Raw genomic sequence first — 9,464 nt, 5'->3', positions numbered from 1 at the left:
GGAAGGAAGGAAGGAAGGAAGGAAGGAAGGAAGGAAGGAAGGAAAGAAGGAAAGAGGAAAGAGGAAAGAGGAAAGAGGAAAGAAAAGAAAGGAAGGAAGGAAGGAAGGAAGAGAGAGAAATTCCCCATGGGCATGGGATTGAGAGTCCTCCCAAGGAGCATAGGCAAGATAACCTTTTGCAAGGCAGCTGCCAGTCACATCTGAGTCCACGCTCCCTGAGACTCTCTGGGTAATATACACAGCACCGATTCCTTAACATTTAAAGGCTGTCAAAGGGACTGTTTTAAGCCTGTGCTGTGCGTCCCCACAGCACTGAGATCCCCAATTTCCCTACCCCCACGCCCCACACAGGCACATTATATACATTTGTTTATGTGGAGCTATGGCGCTGTCTTGATTGCGCGGCAGTGCGGCCTGCTGATGAGGTTTGCTGTTGACATTTCAACATTAGCTGGCTTTTGTCAATTGTGGCAGCCTAAGAAATTCTATCTTAAGGGCGGCTCTTTATTAAATTTGCAAGATACAAAACTGTGACTGACAAATAGTCTCCTTTCCCTTTGCAGATGCATAAATAACGGCCAGCAACTCTACCGTCATTAAAATGTGCTCCACATTTAAACAAAAATGTAATCGCCAAAGAGTTTTTTACAAAGGATCAGGGTCCCTGACGTTTGGCTTGATGAAACATTTTCTTGATATTTTCAACAGTTATCAGCGTGCAGATCTTTGGGGACTTGAACGGAGGGGAGAAGACACAGCAGGGGGGAAGACAGAGAAAAGAACATTTCCATGAGCTTCCTTGTTCTGGGTTTTACCAAACTTTGTCACAGAATCTTCTATGCAACTCTTTTATGTGCTATCGGTGACATAATTCCTATTTTTTTCGCCAGCCATTATATATGATAAATAAAACAATGCTCTGAAAACACTGCGATCTCTCATCAATGTCATTGTGAAAAGGGCCCAGATAGATGAGTTCTGGAATCACAGGCAGATGACATGGCTGGCCATGTATCATCTTCTATGTATTGAACGTAGTCTTTGTAAAGATAGAACGGTAATAAAGAGTGGTATTGTGTGCTCTGAAAGGCTGTGTGGGTCTGTGCATGACTAATCTGTCTTTCTGCATTATTTTATTCAATCTTCTCTGACTTTATGCCTTTGACATTTTTGCTACACTCAGTAAATTTGAGTGAATAGGCAATTTTAAAGAATTTTTATAGGGCTTCAGAGAAGTCATATGCAGACTGTATCTTTGTTCAAATTTAACAGTTTAAACATTTCCTTTGTCTAGGGTGCAGAGTAATCTTTAGACAAAAAAAAGAAAGAATGCTCTAACCTTAAGGTTTTAACAATGTTTCCTGAAACAGTTCAATTATTTAAAGGAAAAAAAAAAAAAAAAAAAAAAAACAGAAGAGCAAGCTTATGTTGGAGGAGCTGCCCAACTTTCTTGATTTTATCATTGTTATAAACAGGAGACTGGTCTTTCTGATGAAGACATTCCTTCTTTCTCCAGAATTTAGAGATGCAGAGAATGAAATTAAAGGGGATTATTTTGCAGCTCGAATTCAAATGGCCTCATTTGAACATCACCCACTTTTTCTGACTTTGTATTGCAAGGGTAGTTGTCTATAAGTAAATAACGACTTCACTGTATGTCTTTAACTTACTGTATAAGATGTTATCAGTTCATTATCTAATCTGTAACATTAGTTTGGCTAAGCACTGCATTTAAATAATTTATGCCACAGAGTGGTATGCAATAGAAACAATTTTTAAATTATTTTATTTGCTAAATTGTGTGGAAGTCCTCACCTGAAGTATAGCAGACTGCTACATTTCAAAAGACACTCTCCTACTTAGGCTGTTAAACGATTCAGAAAAAAAAAAAAACTGGGATTCCTTGATAAAACTGTTTGGGCTGGCAGGTGCTAACCTCATAGTCCTGGCTTATAAATACTTTTTAAAAGATTATTAAGCAATTTAAAGTAAACCTAAACTACAGATGAACCCAGCCTGATGGATTCATGTAGCCAATTACATTTTACAGTATCTATATCAAAAACATAGTCCATATATTTCATTTTTATGAATCACTCCATAAGCCCACATCTATCTAACAGGGTAACTGAGCACTTATGTTTAGTACCTCTGAGATAATTTCGAGAAACTGGATCTCAAGATTTTCTTTTTTTGTTGTTTTTTTGTTTTGTTTTGTTTTGTTTTTTGAGACAGAGTCTCACTCTGTCGCCCAATCTCAGCTCACTACAACCTCTGCCTCCCGGGCTCAAGCAATTCTCCTGCCTCAGCCTTCCTAGTAGCTGGAATTACAGGCGCCCACCACAATGCCCAGCTAATTTTTGTATTTTTAGTAGAGACAGGGTTTCACCATGTTGGCCAGGCTGGTCTCAAACTCCTGACCTCAAGTGACCCACACACCTCGGCCTCCCCAAGTGCTGGGATTATAGGCGTGAGCCACCGCACCTGGCCTGGACCTCAAGATTTTCTCAAGTGGGAAGCCAGTTCTCTGTGGGACATTTTGGACAAATGGTGACTGGCAGTCTCACTGCCCAGCGCAGCTGGACCCTAGGGCTACTTCTGGAGAAGGATGGAGTTGGGTCCAGGGCAGAAGGCAGTTTTCTTCCAGAAACCCAGGGAAGGCTAAGGGCATAGAGCTGTTAGCAGTGGCCTCTTGCAGGACCAAGCCGGCCTGCATGCAGCCTCGCTGCTCCTGGAACTTGACTGCAGGTTCCCCACCACACCCTCGAATGCACAGTAGGCACCTGCAAGAAGTATAAGCAGCTCCAGAAGTCTAAGAGCCCAGTCATGGTTCACAGGCAAGGAACTCATCGGTCATGCCTAGCGCTGGTGGTGTCCTCACCAAGAACACTGACGAAGACAACTTACACCCTGCTGAGAACTTGTGGTGATAAATACACAGGTCCAATGTGAGGCACTGAACATTTCTGTAATCATCTAGCAGAGGACGAGATCGGATGCCTTGTGTCTGGGTTTGTGACTTCCGCCTTGTAAATGGATAAACATTTCACATCTCCACATAAGACTGAAACATGAACCCCTATCTTTTTTCATAGCAGACACAAACAAATACTACTTTTTTATCACTGCAAAGCACTTGATGTAAGTTCATTAAAATGAAAGATTGGAGAGCCCCCAAATATAGGATAATATGATTCATGTATAGATCCTGGATAATAGATGTGGTTTCTATTATTTTCCTACTACATAAAGGACTAATCCTGCTGCTGCAGGAACAGTGCTGCCTTTCTCTTCATGAGCCATTTTCATAAAACTGGATAAACAACAAACACAACCATGATTAGCTGTGACAGTTCCCCATTGATTTATTGGACTCAAATCCTAAGGAGAAGTCTAGTTTTAGGTCTGTCTCCACACGTTTTTATCAAATACTAAAACTATAAAAATGAAATGATCCACTATCTTCAAAATAATAGAAAATAAAAGGTTCTGCAACTTAAAGAGATCTTCCTAATGTTACCAAGCAAGATGCAGGATTTGCATTTTTGGAACCCTGTCCCTTCAAAGTGAAGCAGCAGTGGAGAGGCCCTCTTGCCGGCATGCTTTTTAAGCCCAGCCTGAGTTCTCTATGCTTGAGAGCGTCTTATGATGCTGTAACTAACCTCAAACCTGGAGCAGCAGGGGGGCAACAAACCTCAGAATACAGCAATGTCATGCTTTACAGGCACTCTCTCAGCAACAGCATGAATGAGGGGGGAAATTGGTTGCCTAGGAAACCCTCTAGTCCTGGTAATTATTACTGTAACTGACTGCACACCCCACCTATAACAGAAATGAATAATAATTTATAATCGCTGACTGGCAGCTTTCTGTCTGTGCCTCTGCTCACCACTGCTACCTACTGGCATGCAAAATTAGTTACAAGCAAGCAGTGGGGTATGCAGAGAGAAGAACCACCAGCAAAAAGAACATTTCAAGAAATCTTCTCCCATCTTCCCCCACCAGGTTCTGAATATAGTTCAAGTCAATTGCTGCTCGATCAATAGAGCAAAAATGAAAAGTGCTTTGTACAGGGGTTGAACAATGTAATGGAAGTTGGTCATCTCAATTAAAAGCAATTTCATATTGTGACATGAACTAGACCAAAAAGAAGGTGCTTAATAAGGTTAACAGATGCTAAATAACAGCATATATCTTAATGACCCCAAATATATGACTCACAAGCTATTTAATAGTATAGAATTTGATACTAAGCAAAACCACTATAAATAAAATCCTATCTGGTAGTTTTGATCAATTAAACTACATAATTAACAAAGATGGTCCATTTATCTTAGGTAGTCTAATTTGCAGTACAGTGTTAAAGCACCTCTACTGGAAGACTAGTTTGTTTAGAAATTAGAACATTCATAGTGATTTACTGGATTTGATTTAAAAGACACAGCAGGAGTTGGCAAAATTCACATATCACGGGGTTAATGTGGGTTAGAATGTAGCTATTTGTAATACAAAAATATTGCATACCAAATACACATATCTGATTTCTTTTAATCTTGGTTCATCTTTTTGCAGAAGCCATTAGTTTGCTAAAATGAACAACAAAACAGCTGCATTTGCCACTATTAGGACACAGAAATCTGCCATTTTTTTAATTTCCAAAGCAAGAGAATGACACATGGGTAATGAACCACGCCCAGGTTACCGGAAAGGTGTCGACTGACTGATGGCTTCCATGGCTCCCATCGTAAGGAAGGCTATGTCCACTGAAGTCCACCAGTTGTATTCATCAGCTGCCATATATTCAGGCTCCACAACTTACTAGTGTGGCCTGGTCAGTACATTCCAAAGTTGAGAGAGCCTTTCCAGTTCAAGAGGAAACAGGTGAAAATGGACAAATAGCCCCCAAAGTGTGCTGAAGCCAGGTTAACGATCACCAAGATGAAGAGTATGAAGAATAATTACAGGGAAACCCTCAGCTCTTCCATGGGCAGTCCACACTTAACCCTATGGAGCCCTCACATCTTCCCGTGTTTCTGAGATTGACTGGCATGGAAGAATGTCCCTAGTCAATCTGATATTAACCATCAGGGACTCCCCTGTCCCAAGCCCTCATCAGTTGATTCCATTGCAACATAAAATGTCATTTTCCAAAAATATTTCCATTTTAAACACCTACTATGGTAGTAATCATAGATTTATTGGCTGGGTTTTCTTCCCTTTCATCGTTATTGGAAACTGACCTCCTTACTTTTCAAAAAAATCAATAGATTTCCAGAAAATGTTCCAATTCTCAGAGATTTTTGCATAGTTCCAACCTGGACAGAGCTTTTCCTACAGTGACTTTCTTGTTAAGGAACCCACAGAGACCAGATTTGGAGTGTGCAACAACCACACAGAAGACACACAGGTCTGAGCCCTGGCCGTGTGGAAAGCCTGTACAGGTCACATCACATTCGGCTCCGTGCTCTTAAGCACATTCAAGTTTCAAGCAAGTATTTGCAAACTTCACTTTTCTGAAGAGGTTCTGAGTGCTGCTCTTTGGTTGCACCTCAATTAGCTCCTAACAAGTGCTCCTTGAAAGATTTCCAGTAACTGTAAAAAAATTAAACTTACACCTTTGTGACTACAGGTGGATCTAGCCTAGACACCGCTCTATATCTTAGAATAGGAAAGTCTGCCCTAAGGCACAACATTTTTGTCTTCATTGTAATTCTTATCAGACTGAACCATTCCCTCTTTGCAAATATGATTCACCGACAAATCATCACTGACAATCCATTCTTACCCTCAGTTTAGCTTCCAAAATCCCAAATGGACATTACCAAGAAAATCTTGGAACCCAAGAAAATATCTGTAATCTCCAAAAATACATTTTACTGATCATAGACTCTGAGTTCTTATTACTCAAACACAGCATAAATAAAACCCGTGTAGGTTTTAATTTCATCATCTCTGTCCCCAATACTCAAATTTTTTCCATCCTAGAAATCCACTTGATCTTTAATCCTGCCTACAGTACCTCCTCTGACGTGAAGCATTTGCCAGTTTTCTTACCTCAGAGAAGACACGATGACTCCCAAGTTTGAACTCTCACTGCACAGCTCCTGGAACACTTCCAGTATTCTCCTTCGACCTGTACACTTAACCTACCTTCCCAGTGAAGGTCAGTTACTCGAAGGCAATGTATTACCTTCTTAGCACAGTACCTTACACAGTTTTCAACTGTAACTTGAGGCCAGGCATAGTGGCTCATGCTTGTAATCCCAGCACTTTGGGAGGCCAAGGCGGGTGGATCACATGAGGTCAGGAGTTCAAGACTAGCCTGACCAACATGGTGAAACCCCGTCTCTACTAAAAATATAAAAATTAGCCAGGCATGATGGCACACGCCTGTAATCCCAGCTACTCAGGAGGCTGAGGCAGGTGAATCACTTGAACCTGGGAGGTGGAGGTCGCCAGTGGGCCGAGATCGCACCATTGCACTCCAGCATGCGCGACAGAGTCAGACTTCATCTCCAAAATATAAAATAAAATAAATTGTAACTTAAAATTACAGCTTTTTTTTTTTATATGAAAGTTTCAATGGGACAAACTGAAGCTGGCCTTAAGTGTTCTGTTTTAAGCCATTATAAAGCAGAACAGCAAACCAAGGAATTGCTTGGGAACACTACAGACAGTGTACTCCACGAGCTCTCCTGCTACACATGCTGGATAAAATATAATAATTATCTTCTCAAATACAGAGCCTCACTTGCATGAAAATAACAGAAATCACCAGTGGCTTAAAAGAAGGAAAAGAAAAGCTAAAACCACTGGCATCAAGTTAGAGCTGTCCTGGGACCTAGGCAAGAAATTTATATTTTAAAAGCATCAGGAAACAGGAGGCAAGTTCTTGAGTTTGACCAAGACGGTAAAACTAAGATCATACACGAAGACCGGACCCAGGAAAGGCTGCCAGAGTGCCAGAGTGAAAGGCTGGACCAGAAGAAATGTTCCCACTGTCAAAAACACAAACCACAGCAAGGAAACTTGTTCTTATCTGCCTGAGCTCTAGGTAAGGGTAGACTCTTGTATTAGTCTGTTCTCACGCTGCTGACAAAGACGTATCTGAGAATAGGAAAAAGAGATTTAATTGGACTTACAGTTCCACATGGCTGGGATGGCCTCAGAATCATGGTAGGAGGCAAAAGGCACTTCTTACATGGCAGCAGCAAGAGAAAACAAGGAAGAAGAAAACGTGGAAACCCCTGATAAAACCATAGGATCCCGTGAGACTTATTCACTACCACAAGAACAGTATGGGGGAAACCGCTCCCATGATTCAAATTATCTCCCACCAGTTCCCTCCCACAACACGTGGGAATTAAGGGAGTACAATTCAAGATGAGATTTTGGTGGGGACACAGAGCCAAACCGTATCATTCTGCTCCTGGCCCCGCCAAATGTCATGTCCTCACATTTCAAAAGCAACCATGCCCTCCCAACTGTCCACCAGTCTTATTTCAGCATTAACCCAAAAGTCTGCAGCCCAAAGTCTCATCTGAGACAAAGCAAGTCCCTTCTACCTATGAGCCTATAAAATCAAAAGCAAGCTAGGTACTTCCTAGATACAATGGGGGTACAAGTATTGGGTAAATACAGCTGTTTCAAATGGGAGAAATTGGCCAAAACAAAGGGGTTACAGGACCCATGAAAGTCCAAAATCCAACAGGGCAGTCAAATTTTAAAGCTTCAAAATGATCTCCTTTGACTCCATGTCTCACATCCAGGCCACACTGATGCAAGAGGTGGGTTCCCATGGTCTTGAGCAGCTCCACCCCTGTGGCTTTGCAGGGTACAGCCTCCCTCATAGCTGCTTTTACAGGCTAGTGTTAAGTGCCTGCAGCTTTTCCAGGCTCACAGTGCAAGCTGTAGGTGGATCTACCATTCTGGAGTCTGGAGGACGGTGGCCCTCTTCTCACAGCTCCACCAGGCAGTACCCCAATAGGGACTCTGTGTGGGGGCTCCCATCCCACATTTCCCTTCTGCACTGCATGAGAGCCCCACCCCTGCAGCAAACTTCTGCCTGGGCATCCAGGCATTTCCATACATCTTCTGAAATCTAGGCAGAGGTTCCAAAACCCCAGTTCTTGACTTCTGTGTACCCACAAGCTCAACATCACATAGAAGCTGCCAAGGCTTGGAGCTTGAACCCTCTGAAGCCACAGCCTAAGCACTATGTTGGCGCCTTTCAGCCACAGCTGGAGCAGCTAGGACACAGGACACCAAGTCCTTAGACTGCACACAGCACAGGGACCCTGGGCCCTCTCCACAAAACCATTTTTCCTCCTAGACCTCCGGATCTGTGATGGAAGAGGCTGCCACAGATGTCTCTAACATGCCCTGGAGGCATTTTCCCCATTGTCTTGGGGATTAACATTCAACTCCTTGTTACTTATACAAATATCTGCAGCCGGCTCAAATTTCTCCTCAGAAAACAGGATTTTCTTTTCTATCGCATTGTCAGGCTGCAAATTTTACAAAGTTTTATGCTCTGCTTGCTTCCCTTTTAAAACTGAATGCCTCTAGGCTGGGCACGGTGGCTCACGCCTGTAATCCCAGCACTTTGGGAGGCTGAGGTGGGCGGATCATGAGGTCAGGAGATCGAGACCATCCTGGCTAACACAGTAAAACCCCGTCTCTACTGAAAATACAAAAAAAAACAGCAGGGCATAGTGGCGGCGCCTGTAGTCCCACCTACTTGGGAGGCTGAGGCAGGAGAATGGCGTGAACCTGGGAGGCGGAGCTTGCAGTGAGCTGAGATCGCACCACTGCACTCCAGCCTGAGCGACAGAGCGAGACTCCGTCTCAAAACAACAACAACAACAACAACAACAACAACAACAACAACAAAAAACTGAATGCCTTTAACAGCAGCCAAGTCCCCTCTTGAATGCTTTGCTGCTTAGAAATTTCTTCTGCCAGATATGCTAAATCATCTCTCTCAAGTTCAAAGTTCCACAAATCTCTAGGGCAGGGGCAAAATGCCACCAGACTCTTTACTAAAACATAACAACAGTCACCTTTGCTCCAGTTCCCAATAAGTTCTTCATCTCCATCTGAGACCACGTCAGCCTGAATTTCATCGTCCACATCTTTATCAGTATTTTTGTCAAAGCCATTCAACAATTCTCTAGGAAGTTCCAAACCTCCCCACATTTTCCTGTCTTCTTCTGAGCCCTCCAAACTCTGCCTGTTACTCAGTTCCAAAGTTGCTTCCACATTTTCTGGTATCTTTTCAGCAACGCTCCACTGTACTGGTACAAATTTACTGTATTAGTCCATTCTCACTCTGCTAATAAAGACATACCCAAGACTGGGAAGAAAAAAGAGGTTTGACTTACAGTTCCACATGGCAGGGGAGACCTCAGAATCATGGCAGGAAGTGAAAGGCTTTTTTTTTTTTTTTTTTTTTTTTTTTTTTT

The sequence above is a fragment of the Rhinopithecus bieti genome, unplaced genomic scaffold, assembly GCF_001698545.2.
Source record: "Rhinopithecus bieti isolate Rb0 unplaced genomic scaffold, ASM169854v2 scaffold_7509, whole genome shotgun sequence".
NCBI classification, from domain to species: Eukaryota; Metazoa; Chordata; class Mammalia; order Primates; family Cercopithecidae; genus Rhinopithecus; species Rhinopithecus bieti.
Note: the sequence above shows the minus strand (reverse complement) of the source record.